The following is a 20,020-nucleotide window of genomic DNA, read 5'->3' on the forward strand; positions in this document are numbered from 1 at the left end:
CTTTAATAGTGTTGTACTAACTGCTACACTAAAAGCGTCTCTATTGCTTTAATAGTGTTGTACTAACTGCTACACTAACAGGGTCTCTAGTGCTTTAATAGTGTTGTACTAACTGCTACACTAAAAGGGTCTCTAGTGCTTTAATAGTGTTGTACTAACTGCTACACTAAAAGGGTCTCTAGTGCTTTAATAGTGTTGTACTAACTGCTACACTAAAAGGGTCTCTAGTGCTTTAATAGTGTTGTACTAACTGCTACACTAAAAGGGTCTCTAGTGCTTTAATAGTGTTGTACTAACTGCTACACTAACAGGGTCTCTAGTGCTTTAATAGTGTTGTACTAACTGCTACACTAACCAGGTCTCTAGTACTGAAATAGTGTTGTACTAACTGCTACACTAACAGGGTCTCTAGTGCTTTAATAGTGTAGTACTAACTGCTATACTAACCAGGTCTCTAGTGCTTTAATAGTGTAGTACTAACTGCTACACTAACAGGGTCTCTAGTGCTTTAATAGTGTAGTACTAACTGCTACACTAACAGGGTCTCTAGTGCTTTAATAGTGTTGTACTAACTGCTACACTAACAGGGTCTCTAGTGCTTTAATAGTGTTGTACTAACTGCTACACTAACAGGGTCTCTAGTGCTTTAATAGAGTTGTACTAACTGCTACACTAACCAGGTCTCTAGTACTGAAATAGTGTTGTACTAACTGCTACACTAACAGGGTCTCTAGTGCTTTAATAGTGTTGTACTAACTGCTACACTAACAGGGTCTCTAGTGCTTTAATAGTGTTGTACTAACTGCTGCACTAACAGGGTCTCTAGTGCTTTAATAATGTTGTCTTAACTGCAACACTAACCAGGTCTCTAGTACTGAAATAGTGTTGTACTAACTGCTACACTAACAGGGTCTCTAGTGCTTTAATAGTGTTGTACTAACTGCTACACTAACAGGGTCTCTAGTGCTTTAATAGTGTTGTACTAACTGCTACACTAACAGGGTCTCTAGTGCTTTAATAGTGTTGTACTAACTGCTACACTAAAAGGGTCTCTAGTGCTTTAATAGTGTTGTACTAACTGCTACACTAACAGGGTCTCTAGTGCTTTAATAGTGTTGTACTAACTGCTACACTAACAGGGTCTCTAGTGCTTTAATAGTGTTGTACTAACTGCTACACTAACAGGGTCTCTAGTGCTTTAATAGTGTTGTACTAACTGCTACACTAACCAGGTCTCTAGTACTGAAATAGTGTTGTACTAACTGCTACACTAACAGGGTCTCTAGTGCTTTAATAGTGTTGTACTAACTGCTACACTAACAGGGTCTCTAGTGCTTTAATAGTGTAGTACTAACTGCTACACTAACCAGGTCTCTAGTACTGAAATAGTGTTGTACTAACTGCTACACTAACAGGGTGTCTAGTGCTTTAATAGTGTTGTACTAACTGCTACACTAACCAGGTCTCTAGTACTGAAATAGTGTTGTACTAACTGCTACACTAACAGGGTCTCTAGTGCTTTAATAATGTTGTACTAACTGCTACACCAAAAGGGTCTCTAGTGCTTTAATAGTGTTGTACTAACTGCTACACTAACAGGGTCTCTAGTGCTGTAATAATGTTGTACTAACTGCTACACCAAAAGGGTCTCTAGTGCTTTAATAGTGTTGTACTAACTGCTACACTAACAGGGTCTCTAGTGCTTTAATAGTGTTGTACTAACTGCTACACTAAAAGGGTCTCTAGTGCTTTAATAGTGTTGTCCTAACTGCTACACTAACAGGGTCTCTAGTGCTTTAATAGTGTTGTACTAACTGCTACACTAACAGGGTCTCTAGTGCTTTAATAGTGTTGTACTAACTGCTACACTAACAGGGTCTCTAGTGCTTTAATAGTGTTGTACTAACTGCTACACTAACAGGGTCTCTAGTGCTTTAATAGTGTTGTACTAACTGCTACACTAACAGGGTCTCTAGTGCTTTAATAGTGTTGTACTAACTGCTACACTAAAAGGGTCTCTAGTGCTTTAATAGTGTTGTACTAACTACTACACTAACAGGGTCTAGTGCTGAAATAATGTTGTACTAACTGCTACACTAACAGGGTCTCTAGTGCTTTAATAGTGTTGTACTAACTGCTACACTAACAGGGTCTCTAGTGCTTTAATAGTGTTGTACTAACTGCTACACTAACAGGGTCTCTAGTGCTTTAATAGTGTTGTACTAACTGCTACACTAAAAGGGTCTCTAGTGCTTTAATAGTGTTCTACTAACTGCTACACTAACAGGGTCTCTAGTGCTTTAATAGTGTTGTACTAACTGCTACACTAAAAGGGTCTCTAGTGCTTTAATAGTGTTGTACTAACTGCTACACTAACAGGGTCTCTAGTGCTTTAATAGTGTTGTACTAACTGCTACACTAACAGGGTCTCTAGTGCTTTAATAGTGTTGTCCTAACTGCTACACTAACAGGGTCTCTAGTGCTTTAATAGTGTTGTACTAACTGCTACACTAAAAGGGTCTCTAGTGCTTTAATAGTGTTGTACTAACTGCTAAACTAAAAGGGTCTCTAGTGCTTTAATAGTGTTGTACTAACTGCTACACTAAAAGGGTCTCTAGTGCTTTAATAGTGTTGTACTAACTGCTGCACTAACAGGGTCTCTAGTGCTTTAATAGTGTTGTACTAACTGCTGCACTAACAGGGACTCTAGTGCTTTAATAATGTTGTCTTAACTGCAACACTAACCAGGTCTCTAGTACTGAAATAGTGTTGTACTAACTGCTACACTAACAGGGTCTCTAGTGCTTTAATAATGTTGTCTTAACTGCAACACTAACCAGGTCTCTAGTACTGAAATAGTGTTGTACTAACTGCTACACTAACAGGGTCTCTAGTGCTTTAATAGTGTTGTACTAACTGCTACACTAACAGGGTCTCTAGTGCTTTAATAGTGTTGTACTAACTGCTGCACTAACAGGGTCTCTAGTGCTTTAATAATGTTGTCTTAACTGCAACACTAACCAGGTCTCTAGTACTGAAATAGTGTTGTACTAACTGCTACACTAACAGGGTCTCTAGTGCTTTAATAGTGTTGTACTAACTGCTACACTAACAGGGTCTCTAGTGCTGAAACAGTGTTGTACTAACTGCTTCATTAACAGGGTCTCTAGTGCTTTAACAGTGTTGTACTAACTGCTACACTAACAGGGTCTCTAGTGCTTTAATAGTGTTGTACTAACTGCTACACTAACAGGGTCTCTAGTGCTTTAATAGTGTTGTACTAACTGCTACACTAACAGGGTCTCTAGTGCTTTAATAGTGTTGTACTAACTGCTACACTAACAGGGTCTCTAGTGCTTTAATAGTGTTGTACTAACTGCTACACTAACAGGGTCTCTAGTGCTTTAATAGTGTTGTACTAACTGCTACACTAACAGGGTCTCTAGTGCTTTAATAGTGTTGTACTAACTGCTACACTAACAGGGTCTCTAGTGCTTTAATAGTGTTGTACTAACTGCTACACTAACAGGGTCTCTAGTGCTGTAATAGTGTTGTACTAACTGCTACACTAACAGGGTCTCTAGTGCTTTAATAGTGTTGTACTAACTGCTACACTAACAGGGTCTCTAGTGCTTTAATAGTGTTGTACTAACTGCTGCACTAACAGGGTCTCTAGTGCTTTAATAATGTTGTCTTAACTGCAACACTAACCAGGTCTCTAGTACTGAAATAGTGTTGTACTAACTGCTACACTAACAGGGTCTCTAGTGCTTTAATAGTGTTGTACTAACAGCTACACTAACAGGGTCTCTAGTGCTTTAATAGTGTTGTACTAACTGCTACACTAACAGGGTCTCTAGTGCTTTAATAGTGTTGTACTAACTGCTACACTAACAGGGTCTCTAGTGCTTTAATAGTGTTGTACTAACTGCTACACTAACAGGGTCTCTAGTGCTGTAATAGTGTTGTACTAACTGCTACACTAACAGGGTCTCTAGTGCTGTAATAGTGTTGTACTAACTGCTACACCAAATGGGTCTCTAGTGCTTTAATAGTGTTGTACTAACTGCTACACTAACAGGGTCTCTAGTGCTTTAATAGTGTTGTACTAACTGCTACACTAACAGGGTCTCTAGTGCTGTAATAGTGTTGTACTAACTGCTACACCAAAAGGGTCTCTAGTGCTTTAATAGTGTTGTACTAACTGCTACACTAACCAGGTCTCTAGTACTTAAATAGTGTTGTCCTAACTGCTACACCAAAAGGGTCTCTAGTGCTTTAATAGTGTTGTACTAACTGCTACACTAAAAGGGTCTCTAGTGCTTTAATAGTGTTGTACTAACTGCTACACTAACAGGGTCTCTAGTGCTTTAATAGTGTTGTACTAACTGCTACACTAAAAGCGTCTCTATTGCTTTAATAGTGTTGTACTAACTGCTACACTAACAGGGTCTCTAGTGCTTTAATAGTGTTGTACTAACTGCTACACTAAAAGGGTCTCTAGTGCTTTAATAGTGTTGTACTAACTGCTACACTAAAAGGGTCTCTAGTGCTTTAATAGTGTTGTACTAACTGCTACACTAACAGGGTCTCTAGTGCTTTAATAGTGTTGTACTAACTGCTACACTAAAAGGGTCTCTATTGCTTTAATAGTGTTGTACTAACTGCTACACTAACAGGGTCTCTAGTGCTTTAATAGTGTTGTACTAACTGCTACACTAACAGGGTCTCTAGTGCTTTAATAGTGTTGTACTAACTGCTACACTAACCAGGTCTCTAGTACTGAAATAGTGTTGTACTAACTGCTACACTAACAGGGTCTCTAGTGCTTTAATAGTGTTGTACTAACTGCTACACTAACAGGGTCTCTAGTGCTTTAATAGTGTTGTACTAACTGCTACACTAACAGGGTCTCTAGTGCTTTAATAGTGTTGTACTAACTGCTACACTAACCAGGTCTCTAGTACTGAAATAGTGTTGTACTAACTGCTACACTAAAAGGGTCTCTAGTGCTTTAATAGTGTTGTACTAACTGCTACACTAACAGGGTCTCTAGTGCTTTAATAGTGTTGTACTAACTGCTACACTAAAAGGGTCTCTAGTCCTTTAATAGTGTTGTACTAACTGCTACACTAAAAGGGTCTCTAGTGCTTTAATAGTGTTGTACTAACTGCTACACTAACAGGGTCTCTAGTGCTTTAATAGTGTTGTACTAACTGCTACACTAACCAGGTCTCTAGTACTGAAATAGTGTTGTACTAACTGCTACACTAACAGGGTCTCTAGTGCTTTAATAGTGTAGTACTAACTGCTACACTAACCAGGTCTCTAGTGCTTTAATAGTGTAGTACTAACTGCTACACTAACAGGGTCTCTAGTGCTTTAATAGTGTAGTACTAACTGCTACACTAACAGGGTCTCTAGTGCTTTAATAGTGTTGTACTAACTGCTACACTAACAGGGTCTCTAGTGCTTTAATAGTGTTGTACTAACTGCTACACTAACAGGGTCTCTAGTGCTTTAATAGAGTTGTACTAACTGCTACACTAACCAGGTCTCTAGTACTGAAATAGTGTTGTACTAACTGCTACACTAACAGGGTCTCTAGTGCTTTAATAGTGTTGTACTAACTGCTACACTAACAGGGTCTCTAGTGCTTTAATAGTGTTGTACTAACTGCTACACTAACAGGGTCTCTAGTGCTTTAATAGTGTTGTACTAACTGCTACACTAAAAGGGTCTCTAGTGCTTTAATAGTGTTGTACTAACTGCTACACTAACAGGGTCTCTAGTGCTTTAATAGTGTTGTACTAACTGCTACACTAACAGGGTCTCTAGTGCTTTAATAGTGTTGTACTAACTGCTACACTAACAGGGTCTCTAGTGCTTTAATAGTGTTGTACTAACTGCTGCACTAACAGGGTCTCTAGTGCTTTAATAATGTTGTCTTAACTGCAACACTAACCAGGTCTCTAGTACTGAAATAGTGTTGTACTAACTGCTACACTAACAGGGTCTCTAGTGCTTTAATAGTGTTGTACTAACTGCTACACTAACAGGGTCTATAGTGCTTTAATAGTGTAGTACTAACTGCTACACTAACAGGGTCTCTAGTGCTTTAATAGTGTAGTACTAACTGCTACACTAACCAGGTCTCTAGTGCTTTAATAGTGTAGTACTAACTGCTACACTAACAGGGTCTCTAGTGCTTTAATAGTGTAGTACTAACTGCTACACTAACAGGGTCTCTAGTGCTTTAATAGTGTTGTACTAACTGCTACACTAACAGGGTCTCTAGTGCTTTAATAGTGTTGTACTAACTGCTACACTAACAGGGTCTCTAGTGCTTTAATAGAGTTGTACTAACTGCTACACTAACCAGGTCTCTAGTACTGAAATAGTGTTGTACTAACTGCTACACTAACAGGGTCTCTAGTGCTTTAATAGTGTTGTACTAACTGCTACACTAACAGGGTCTCTAGTGCTTTAATAGTGTTGTACTAACTGCTGCACTAACAGGGTCTCTAGTGCTTTAATAATGTTGTCTTAACTGCAACACTAACCAGGTCTCTAGTACTGAAATAGTGTTGTACTAACTGCTACACTAACAGGGTCTCTAGTGCTTTAATAGTGTTGTACTAACTGCTACACTAACAGGGTCTCTAGTGCTTTAATAGTGTTGTACTAACTGCTACACTAACAGGGTCTCTAGTACTTTAATAGTGTTGTACTAACTGCTACACTAAAAGGGTCTCTAGTGCTTTAATAGTGTTGTACTAACTGCTACACTAACAGGGTCTCTAGTGCTTTAATAGTGTTGTACTAACTGCTACACTAACAGGGTCTCTAGTGCTTTAATAGTGTTGTACTAACTGCTACACTAACAGGGTCTCTAGTGCTTTAATAGTGTTGTACTAACTGCTGCACTAACAGGGTCTCTAGTGCTTTAATAATGTTGTCTTAACTGCAACACTAACCAGGTCTCTAGTACTGAAATAGTGTTGTACTAACTGCTACACTAACAGGGTCTCTAGTGCTTTAATAGTGTTGTACTAACTGCTACACTAACAGGGTCTCTAGTGCTTTAATAGTGTTGTACTAACTGCTACACTAAAAGGGTCTCTAGTGCTTTAATAGTGTTGTACTAACTGCTACACTAACAGGGTCTATAGTGCTTTAATAGTGTTGTACTAACTGCTACACTAACAGGGTCTCTAGTGCTTTAATAGTGTTGTACTAACTGCTACACTAAAAGGGTCTCTAGTGCTTTAATAGTGTTGTACTAACTGCTACACTAACAGGGTCTATAGTGCTTTAATAGTGTTGTACTAACTGCTACACTAACAGGGTCTCTAGTGCTTTAATAGTGTTGTACTAACTGCTACACTAAAAGGGTCTCTAGTGCTTTAATAGTGTTGTACTAACTGCTGCACTAACAGGGTCTCTAGTGCTTTAATAATGTTGTCTTAACTGCAACACTAACCAGGTCTCTAGTACTGAAATAGTGTTGTACTAACTGCTACACTAACAGGGTCTCTAGTGCTTTAATAGTGTTGTCTTAACTGCAACACTAACCAGGTCTCTAGTACTGAAATAGTGTTGTACTAACTGCTACACTAACAGGGTCTCTAGTGCTTTAATAGTGTTGTACTAACTGCTACACTAACAGGGTCTCTAGTGCTTTAATAGTGTTGTACTAACTGCTGCACTAACAGGGTCTCTAGTGCTTTAATAATGTTGTCTTAACTGCAACACTAACCAGGTCTCTAGTACTGAAATAGTGTTGTACTAACTGCTACACTAACAGGGTCTCTAGTGCTTTAATAGTGTTGTACTAACTGCTACACTAACAGGGTCTCTAGTGCTTCAATAGTGTTGTACTAACTGCTACACTAACAGGGTCTCTAGTGCTTTAATAGTGTTGTACTAACTGCTGCACTAACAGGGTCTCTAGTGCTTTAATAATGTTGTCTTAACTGCAACACTAACCAGGTCTCTAGTACTGAAATAGTGTTGTACTAACTGCTACACTAACAGGGTCTCTAGTGCTTTAATAGTGTAGTACTAACTGCTACACTAACCAGGTCTCTTGTACTGAAATAGTGTTGTACTAACTGCTACACTAACAGGGTCTCTAGTGCTTTAATAGTGTTGTACTAACTGCTACACTAACCAGGTCTCTTGTACTGAAATAGTGTTGTACTAACTGCTACACTAACAGGGCCTCTAGTGCTTTAATAGTGTTGTACTAACTGCTACACTAACAGGGTCTCTAGTGCTGAAATAATGTTGTACTAACTGCTACTCTAACAGTGCCTCTAGTGCTTTAATAGTGTTGTACTAACTGCTACACTAACAGGGTCTCTAGTGCTTTAATAGTGTTGTACTAACTGCTAGACTAACAGGGTCTCTAGTGCTTTAATAGTGTTGTACTAACTGCTACACTAACAGGGTCTCTAGTGCTTTAATAGTGTTGTACTAACTGCTACACTAACAGCGTCTCTAGTGCTTTAATAGTGTTGTACTAACTGCTACACTAACAGGGTCTCTAGTGCTTTAATAGTGTTGTACTAACTGCTACACTAACCAGGTCTCTAGTACTGAAATAGTGTTGTACTAACTGCTACACTAACAGGGTCTCTAGTGCTTTAATAGTGTTGTACTAACTGCTACACTAACAGGGTCTCTAGTGCTGTAATAATGTTGTCCTAACTGCTACACTAACCAGGTCTCTACTGCTTTAACAGTGTTGTACTAACTGCTACACTAACAGGGTCTCTAGTGCTTTAATAGTGTAGTACTAACTGCTACACTAACAGGGTCTCTAGTGCTGTAATAATGTTGTCCTAACTGCTACACTAACAGGGTCTCTAGTGCTTTAATAGTGTAGTACTAACTGCTACACTAACAGGGTCTCTAGTGCTGTAATAATGTTGTCCTAACTGCTACACTAACAGGGTCTCTAGCGCTTTAATAGTGTAGTACTAACTGCTACACTAACAGGGTCTCTAGTGCTGTAATAATGTTGTCCTAACTGCTACACTAACAGGGTCTCTAGTGCTTTAATAGTGTTGTACTAACTGCTACACTAACCAGGTCTCTAGTACTGAAATAGTGTTGTACTAACTGCTACACTAACAGGGTCTCTAGTGCTTTAATAGTGTAGTACTAACTGCTACACTAACCAGGTCTCTAGTGCTTTAATAGTGTAGTACTAACTGCTACACTAACAGGGTCTCTAGTGCTTTAATAGTGTAGTACTAACTGCTACACTAACAGGGTCTCTAGTGCTTTAATAGTGTTGTACTAACTGCTACACTAACAGGGTCTCTAGTGCTTTAATAGTGTTGTACTAACTGCTACACTAACAGGGTCTCTAGTGCTTTAATAGAGTTGTACTAACTGCTACACTAACCAGGTCTCTAGTACTGAAATAGTGTTGTACTAACTGCTACACTAACAGGGTCTCTAGTGCTTTAATAGTGTTGTACTAACTGCTACACTAACAGGGTCTCTAGTGCTTTAATAGTGTTGTACTAACTGCTGCACTAACAGGGTCTCTAGTGCTTTAATAATGTTGTCTTAACTGCAACACTAACCAGGTCTCTAGTACTGAAATAGTGTTGTACTAACTGCTACACTAACAGGGTCTCTAGTGCTTTAATAGTGTTCTACTAACTGCTACACTAAAAGGGTCTCTAGTGCTTTAATAGTGTTGTACTAACTGCTACACTAACAGGGTCTCTAGTGCTTTAATAGTGTTGTACTAACTGCAACACTAACCAGGTCTCTAGTACTGAAATAGTGTTGTACTAACTGCTACACTAACAGGGTCTCTAGTGCTTTAATAGTGTTGTACTAACTGCTACACTAACAGGGTCTCTAGTGCTTTCATAGTGTTGTACTAACTGCTGCACTAACAGGGTCTCTAGTGCTTTAATAATGTTGTCTTAACTGCAACACTAACCAGGACTCTAGTACTGAAATAGTGTTGTACTAACTGCTACACTAACAGGGTCTCTAGTGCTTTAATAGTGTTGTACTAACTGCTACACTAACAGGGTCTCTAGTGCTTTAATAGTGTTGTACTAACTGCTACACTAACAGGGTCTCTAGTGCTTTAATAGTGTTGTACTAACTGCTACACTAAAAGGGTCTCTAGTGCTTTAATAGTGTTGTACTAACTGCTGCACTAACAGGGTCTCTAGTGCTTTAATAATGTTGTCTTAACTGCAACACTAACCAGGTCTCTAGTACTGAAATAGTGTTGTACTAACTGCTACACTAACAGGGTCTCTAGTGCTTTAATAGTGTTGTACTAACTGCTACACTAACAGGGTCTCTAGTGCTTTAATAGTGTTGTACTAACTGCTACACTAACAGGGTCTCTAGTGCTTTAATAGTGTTGTACTAACTGCTACACTAAAAGGGTCTCTAGTGCTTTAATAGTGTTGTACTAACTGCTGCACTAACAGGGTCTCTAGTGCTTTAATAATGTTGTCTTAACTGCAACACTAACCAGGTCTCTAGTACTGAAATAGTGTTGTACTAACTGCTACACTAACAGGGTCTCTAGTGCTTTAATAGTGTTGTCTTAACTGCAACACTAACCAGGTCTCTAGTACTGAAATAGTGTTGTACTAACTGCTACACTAACAGGGTCTCTAGTGCTTTAATAGTGTTGTACTAACTGCTACACTAACAGGGTCTCTAGTGCTTTAATAGTGTTGTACTAACTGCTGCACTAACAGGGTCTCTAGTGCTTTAATAATGTTGTCTTAACTGCAACACTAACCAGGTCTCTAGTACTGAAATAGTGTTGTACTAACTGCTGCACTAACAGGGTCTCTAGTGCTTTAATAGTGTTGTACTAACTGCTACACTAACAGGGTCTCTAGTGCTTTAATAGTGTTGTACTAACTGCTACACTAACAGGGTCTCTAGTGCTTTAATAGTGTTGTACTAACTGCTGCACTAACAGGGTCTCTAGTGCTTTAATAATGTTGTCTTAACTGCAACACTAACCAGGTCTCTAGTACTGAAATAGTGTTGTACTAACTGCTACACTAACAGGGTCTCTAGTGCTTTAATAGTGTAGTACTAACTGCTACACTAACCAGGTCTCTAGTACTGAAATAGTGTTGTACTAACTGCTACACTAACAGGGCCTCTAGTGCTTTAATAGTGTTGTACTAACTGCTACACTAACAGGGTCTCTAGTGCTTTAATAGTGTTGTACTAACTGCTACACTAACAGGGTCTCTAGTGCTTTAATAGTGTTGTACTAACTGCTACACTAACAGCGTCTCTAGTGCTTTAATAGTGTTGTACTAACTGCTACACTAACAGGGTCTCTAGTGCTTTAATAGTGTTGTACTAACTGCTACACTAACCAGGTCTCTAGTACTGAAATAGTGTTGTACTAACTGCTACACTAACAGGGTCTCTAGTGCTTTAATAGTGTTGTACTAACTGCTACACTAACAGGGTCTCTAGTGCTGTAATAATGTTGTCCTAACTGCTACACTAACCAGGTCTCTACTGCTTTAACAGTGTTGTACTAACTGCTACACTAACAGGGTCTCTAGTGCTTTAATAGTGTAGTACTAACTGCTACACTAACAGGGTCTCTAGTGCTGTAATAATGTTGTCCTAACTGCTACACTAACAGGGTCTCTAGTGCTTTAATAGTGTAGTACTAACTGCTACACTAACAGGGTCTCTAGTGCTGTAATAATGTTGTCCTAACTGCTACACTAACAGGGTCTCTAGTGCTTTAATAGTGTAGTACTAACTGCTACACTAACAGGGTCTCTAGTGCTGTAATAATGTTGTCCTAACTGCTACACTAACAGGGTCTCTAGTGCTTTAATAGTGTAGTACTAACTGCTACACTAACCAGGTCTCTAGTACTGAAATAGTGTTGTACTAACTGCTACACTAACAGGGTCTCTAGTGCTTTAATAGTGTTGTACTAACTGCTACACTAACCAGGTCTCTAGTACTGAAATAGTGTTGTACTAACTGCTACACTAACAGGGTCTCTAGTGCTTTAATAGTGTTGTACTAACTGCTACACTAACAGGGTCTCTAGTGCTTTAATAGTGTAGTACTAACTGCTACAATAACCAGGTCTCTAGTACTGAAATAGTGTTGTACTAACTGCTACACTAACAGGGTCTCTAGTGCTTTAATAGTGTTGTACTAACTGCTACACTAACCAGGTCTCTAGTACTGAAATAGTGTTGTACTAACTGCTACACTAACAGGGTCTCTAGTGCTTTAATAATGTTGTACTAACTGCTACACCAAAAGGGTCTCTAGTGCTTTAATAGTGTTGTACTAACTGCTACACTAACAGGGTCTCTAGTGCTGTAATAATGTTGTACTAACTGCTACACCAAAAGGGTCTCTAGTGCTTTAATAGTGTTGTACTAACTGCTACACTAACAGGGTCTCTAGTGCTTTAATAGTGTTGTACTAACTGCTACACTAAAAGGGTCTCTAGTGCTTTAATAGTGTTGTCCTAACTGCTACACTAACAGGGTCTCTAGTGCTTTAATAGTGTTGTACTAACTGCTACACTAACAGGGTCTCTAGTGCTTTAATAGTGTTGTACTAACTGCTACACTAACAGGGTCTCTAGTGCTTTAATAGTGTTGTACTAACTGCTACACTAACAGGGTCTCTAGTGCTTTAATAGTGTTGTACTAACTGCTACACTAACAGGGTCTCTAGTGCTTTAATAGTGTTGTACTAACTGCTACACTAAAAGGGTCTCTAGTGCTTTAATAGTGTTGTACTAACTGCTACACTAACAGGGTCTAGTGCTGAAATAATGTTGTACTAACTGCTACACTAACAGGGTCTCTAGTGCTTTAATAGTGTTGTACTAACTGCTACACTAACAGGGTCTCTAGTGCTTTAATAGTGTTGTACTAACTGCTACACTAACAGGGTCTCTAGTGCTTTAATAGTGTTGTACTAACTGCTACACTAACAGGGTCTCTAGTGCTTTAATAGTGTTGTACTAACTGCTACACTAAAAGGGTCTCTAGTGCTTTAATAGTGTTGTACTAACTGCTACACTAACAGGGTCTCTAGTGCTTTAATAGTGTTGTACTAACTGCTACACTAAAAGGGTCTCTAGTGCTTTAATAGTGTTGTACTAACTGCTGCACTAACAGGGTCTCTAGTGCTTTAATAATGTTGTCTTAACTGCAACACTAACCAGGTCTCTAGTACTGAAATAGTGTTGTACTAACTGCTACACTAACAGGGTCTCTAGTGCTTTAATAGTGTTGTACTAACTGCTACACTAACAGGGTCTCTAGTGCTTTAATAGTGTTGTACTAACTGCTACACTAACAGGGTCTCTAGTGCTTTAATAGTGTTGTACTAACTGCTACACTAAAAGGGTCTCTAGTGCTTTAATAGTGTTGTACTAACTGCTGCACTAACAGGGTCTCTAGTGCTTTAATAATGTTGTCTTAACTGCAACACTAACCAGGTCTCTAGTACTGAAATAGTGTTGTACTAACTGCTACACTAACAGGGTCTCTAGTGCTTTAATAGTGTTGTCTTAACTGCAACACTAACCAGGTCTCTAGTACTGAAATAGTGTTGTACTAACTGCTACACTAACAGGGTCTCTAGTGCTTTAATAGTGTTGTACTAACTGCTACACTAACAGGGTCTCTAGTGCTTTAATAGTGTTGTACTAACTGCTGCACTAACAGGGTCTCTAGTGCTTTAATAATGTTGTCTTAACTGCAACACTAACCAGGTCTCTAGTACTGAAATAGTGTTGTACTAACTGCTACACTAACAGGGTCTCTAGTGCTTTAATAGTGTTGTACTAACTGCTACACTAACAGGGTCTCTAGTGCTTTAATAGTGTTGTACTAACTGCTACACTAACAGGGTCTCTAGTGCTTTAATAGTGTTGTACTAACTGCTGCACTAACAGGGTCTCTAGTGCTTTAATAATGTTGTCTTAACTGCAACACTAACCAGGTCTCTAGTACTGAAATAGTGTTGTACTAACTGCTACACTAACAGGGTCTCTAGTGCTTTAATAGTGTAGTACTAACTGCTACACTAACAGGGTCTCTAGTGCTTTAATAGTGTTGTACTAACTGCTACACTAACAGGGTCTCTAGTGCTTTAATAGTGTTGTACTAACTGCTACACTAAAAGGGTCTCTAGTGCTTTAATAGTGTTGTACTAACTGCTGCACTAACAGGGTCTCTAGTGCTTTAATAATGTTGTCTTAACTGCAACACTAACCAGGTCTCTAGTACTGAAATAGTGTTGTACTAACTGCTACACTAACAGGGTCTCTAGTGCTTTAATAGTGTTGTCTTAACTGCAACACTAACCAGGTCTCTAGTACTGAAATAGTGTTGTACTAACTGCTACACTAACAGGGTCTCTAGTGCTTTAATAGTGTTGTACTAACTGCTACAGTAACAGGGTCTCTAGTGCTTTAATAGTGTTGTACTAACTGCTGCACTAACAGGGTCTCTAGTGCTTTAATAATGTTGTCTTAACTGCAACACTAACCAGGTCTCTAGTACTGAAATAGTGTTGTACTAACTGCTACACTAACAGGGTCTCTAGAGCTTTAATAGTGTTGTACTAACTGCTACACTAACAGGGTCTCTAGTGCTTTAATAGTGTTGTACTAACTGCTACACTAACAGGGTCTCTAGTGCTTTAATAGTGTTGTACTAACTGCTGCACTAACAGGGTCTCTAGTGCTTTAATAATGTTGTCTTAACTGCAACACTAACCAGGTCTCTAGTACTGAAATAGTGTTGTACTAACTGCTACACTAACAGGGTCTCTAGTGCTTTAATAGTGTTGTACTAACTGCTACACTAAAAGGGTCTCTAGTGCTTTAATAGTGTTGTCCTAACTGCTACACTAACAGGGTCTCTAGTGCTTTAATAGTGTTGTACTAACTGCTACACTAACAGGGTCTCTAGTGCTTTAATAGTGTTGTACTAACTGCTACACTAACAGGGTCTCTAGTGCTTTAATAGTGTTGTACTAACTGCTACACTAACAGGGTCTCTAGTGCTTTAATAGTGTTGTACTAACTGCTACACTAACAGGGTCTCTAGTGCTTTAATAGTGTTGTACTAACTGCTACACTAAAAGGGTCTCTAGTGCTTTAATAGTGTTGTACTAACTGCTACACTAACAGGGTCTAGTGCTGAAATAATGTTGTACTAACTGCTACACTAACAGGGTCTCTAGTGCTTTAATAGTGTTGTACTAACTGCTACACTAACAGGGTCTCTAGTGCTTTAATAGTGTTGTACTAACTGCTACACTAACAGGGTCTCTAGTGCTTTAATAGTGTTCTACTAACTGCTACACTAACAGGGTCTCTAGTGCTTTAATAGTGTTGTACTAACTGCTACACTAAAAGGGTCTCTAGTGCTTTAATAGTGTTGTACTAACTGCTACACTAACAGGGTCTCTAGTGCTTTAATAGTGTTGTACTAACTGCTACACTAAAAGGGTCTCTAGTGCTTTAATAGTGTTGTACTAACTGCTGCACTAACAGGGTCTCTAGTGCTTTAATAATGTTGTCTTAACTGCAACACTAACCAGGTCTCTAGTACTGAAATAGTGTTGTACTAACTGCTACACTAACAGGGTCTCTAGTGCTTTAATAGTGTTGTACTAACTGCTACACTAACAGGGTCTCTAGTGCTTTAATAGTGTTGTACTAACTGCTACACTAACAGGGTCTCTAGTGCTTTAATAGTGTTGTACTAACTGCTACACTAAAAGGGTCTCTAGTGCTTTAATAGTGTTGTACTAACTGCTACACTAACAGGGTCTCTAGTGCTTTAATAGTGTTGTACTAACTGCTACACTAAAAGGGTCTCTAGTGCTTTAATAGTGTTGTACTAACTGCTACACTAACAGGGTCTCTAGTGCTTTAATAGTGTTGTACTAACTGCTACACTAAAAGGGTCTCTAGTGCTTTAATAGTGTTGTACTAACTGCTGCACTAACAGGGTCTCTAGTGCTTTAATAATGTTGTCTTAACTGCAACACTAACCAGGTCTCTAGTACTGAAATAGTGTTGTACTAACTGCTACACTAACAGGGTCTCTAGTGCTTTAATAGTGTTGTACTAACTGCTACACTAACAGGGTCTCTAGTGCTTTAATAGTGTTGTACTAACTGCTACACTAACAGGGTCTCTAGTGCTTTAATAGTGTTGTACTAACTGCTACACTAAAAGGGTCTCTAGTGCTTTAATAGTGTTGTACTAACTGCTGCACTAACAGGGTCTCTAGTGCTTTAATAATGTTGTCTTAACTGCAACACTAACCAGGTCTCTAGTACTGAAATAGTGTTGTACTAACTGCTACACTAACAGGGTCTCTAGTGCTTTAATAGTGTTGTACTAACTGCTGCACTAACAGGGTCTCTAGTGCTTTAATAATGTTGTCTTAACTGCAACACTAACCAGGTCTCTAGTACTGAAATAGTGTTGTACTAACTGCTACACTAACAGGGTCTCTAGTGCTTTAATAGTGTAGTACTAACTGCTACACTAACCAGGTCTCTAGTACTGAAATAGTGTTGTACTAACTGCTACACTAACAGGGTCTCTAGTGCTTTAATAGTGTTGTACTAACTGCTACACTAACCAGGTCTCTTGTACTGAAATAGTGTTGTACTAACTGCTACACTAACAGGGCCTCTAGTGCTTTAATAGTGTTGTACTAACTGCTACACTAACAGGGTCTCTAGTGCTGAAATAATGTTGTACTAACTGCTACACTAACAGGGTCTCTAGTGCTTTAATAGTGTTGTACTAACTGCTACACTAACAGGGTCTCTAGTGCTTTAATAGTGTTGTACTAACTGCTACACTAAAAGGGTCTCTAGTGCTTTAATAGTGTTGTACTAACTGCTGCACTAACAGGGTCTCTAGTGCTTTAATAATGTTGTCTTAACTGCAACACTAACCAGGTCTCTAGTACTGAAATAGTGTTGTACTAACTGCTACACTAACAGGGCCTCTAGTGCTTTAATAGTGTTGTACTAACTGCTACACTAACAGGGTCTCTAGTGCTTTAATAGTGTTGTACTAACTGCTACACTAACAGGGTCTCTAGTGCTTTAATAGTGTTGTACTAACTGCTACACTAACAGGGTCTCTAGTGCTTTAATAGTGTTGTACTAACTGCTACACTAACAGGGTCTCTAGTGCTTTAATAGTGTTGTACTAACTGCTACACTAACAGCGTCTCTAGTGCTTTAATAGTGTTGTACTAACTGCTACACTAACAGGGTCTCTAGTGCTTTAATAGTGTTGTACTAACTGCTACACTAACCAGGTCTCTAGTACTGAAATAGTGTTGTACTAACTGCTACACTAACAGGGTCTCTAGTGCTTTAATAGTGTTGTACTAACTGCTACACTAACAGGGTCTCTAGTGCTGTAATAATGTTGTCCTAACTGCTACACTAACCAGGTCTCTACTGCTTTAACAGTGTTGTACTAACTGCTACACTAACAGGGTCTCTAGTGCTTTAATAGTGTAGTACTAACTGCTACACTAACAGGGTCTCTAGTGCTGTAATAATGTTGTCCTAACTGCTACACTAACAGGGTCTCTAGTGCTTTAATAGTGTAGTACTAACTGCTACACTAACAGGGTCTCTAGTGCTGTAATAATGTTGTCCTAACTGCTACACTAACAGGGTCTCTAGTGCTTTAATAGTGTAGTACTAACTGCTACACTAACAGGGTCTCTAGTGCTGTAATAATGTTGTCCTAACTGCTACACTAACAGGGTCTCTAGTGCTTTAATAGTGTAGTATTAACTGCTACACTAACCAGGTCTCTAGTACTGAAATAGTGTTGTACTAACTGCTACACTAACAGGGTCTCTAGTGCTTTAATAGTGTTGTACTAACTGCTACACTAACCAGGTCTCTAGTACTGAAATAGTGTTGTACTAACTGCTACACTAACAGGGTCTCTAGTGCTTTAATAGTGTTGTACTAACTGCTACACTAACAGGGTCTCTAGTGCTTTAATAGTGTAGTACTAACTGCCACAATAACCAGGTCTCTAGTACTGAAATAGTGTTGTACTAACTGCTACACTAACAGGGTCTCTAGTGCTTTAATAGTGTTGTACTAACTGCTACACTAACCAGGTCTCTAGTACTGAAATAGTGTTGTACTAACTGCTACACTAACAGGGTCTCTAGTGCTTTAATAATGTTGTACTAACTGCTACACCAAAAGGGTCTCTAGTGCTTTAATAGTGTTGTACTAACTGCTACACTAACAGGGTCTCTAGTGCTGTAATAATGTTGTACTAACTGCTACACCAAAAGGGTCTCTAGTGCTTTAATAGTGTTGTACTAACTGCTACACTAACAGGGTCTCTAGTGCTTTAATAGTGTTGTACTAACTGCTACACTAAAAGGGTCTCTAGTGCTTTAATAGTGTTGTCCTAACTGCTACACTAACAGGGTCTCTAGTGCTTTAATAGTGTTGTACTAACTGCTACACTAACAGGGTCTCTAGTGCTTTAATAGTGTTGTACTAACTGCTACACTAACAGGGTCTCTAGTGCTTTAATAGTGTTGTACTAACTGCTACACTAACAGGGTCTCTAGTGCTTTAATAGTGTTGTACTAACTGCTACACTAACAGGGTCTCTAGTGCTTTAATAGTGTTGTACTAACTGCTACACTAAAAGGGTCTCTAGTGCTTTAATAGTGTTGTACTAACTGCTACACTAACAGGGTCTAGTGCTGAAATAATGTTGTACTAACTGCTACACTAACAGGGTCTCTAGTGCTTTAATAGTGTTGTACTAACTGCTACACTAACAGGGTCTCTAGTGCTTTAATAGTGTTGTACTAACTGCTACACTAACAGGGTCTCTAGTGCTTTAATAGTGTTGTACTAACTGCTACACTAAAAGGGTCTCTAGTGCTTTAATAGTGTTGTACTAACTGCTACACTAACAGGGTCTCTAGTGCTTTAATAGTGTTGTACTAACTGCTACACTAAAAGGGTCTCTAGTGCTTTAATAGTGTTGTACTAACTGCTACACTAACAGGGTCTCTAGTGCTTTAATAGTGTTGTACTAACTGCTACACTAACAGGGTCTCTAGTGCTTTAATAGTGTTGTCCTAACTGCTACACTAACAGGGTCTCTAGTGCTTTAATAGTGTTGTACTAACTGCTACACTAAAAGGGTCTCTAGTGCTTTAATAGTGTTGTACTAACTGCTAAACTAAAAGGGTCTCTAGTGCTTTAATAGTGTTGTACTAACTGCTACACTAAAAGGGTCTCTAGTGCTTTAATAGTGTTGTACTAACTGCTGCACTAACAGGGTCTCTAGTGCTTTAATAGTGTTGTACTAACTGCTGCACTAACAGGGACTCTAGTGCTTTAATAATGTTGTCTTAACTGCAACACTAACCAGGTCTCTAGTACTGAAATAGTGTTGTACTAACTGCTACACTAACAGGGTCTCTAGTGCTTTAATAATGTTGTCTTAACTGCAACACTAACCAGGTCTCTAGTACTGAAATAGTGTTGTACTAACTGCTACACTAACAGGGTCTCTATTGCTTTAATAGTGTTGTACTAACTGCTACACTAACAGGGTCTCTAGTGCTTTAATAGTTTTGTACTAACTGCTACACTAACAGGGTCTCTAGTGCTTTAATAGTGTTGTACTAACTGCTACACTAACAGGGTCTCTAGTGCTTTAATAGTGTTGTACTAACTGCTACACTAACAGGGTCTCTAGTGCTGTAATAGTGTTGTACTAACTGCTACACCAAAAGGGTCTCTAGTGCTTTAATAGTGTTGTACTAACTGCTACACTAAAAGCGTCTCTATTGCTTTAATAGTGTTGTACTAACTGCTACACTAACAGGGTCTCTAGTGCTTTAATAGTGTTGTACTAACTGCTACACTAAAAGGGTCTCTAGTGCTTTAATAGTGTTGTACT

Source organism: Narcine bancroftii, chromosome 9 (assembly GCF_036971445.1).
Source record: "Narcine bancroftii isolate sNarBan1 chromosome 9, sNarBan1.hap1, whole genome shotgun sequence".
NCBI lineage: Eukaryota > Metazoa > Chordata > Chondrichthyes > Torpediniformes > Narcinidae > Narcine > Narcine bancroftii.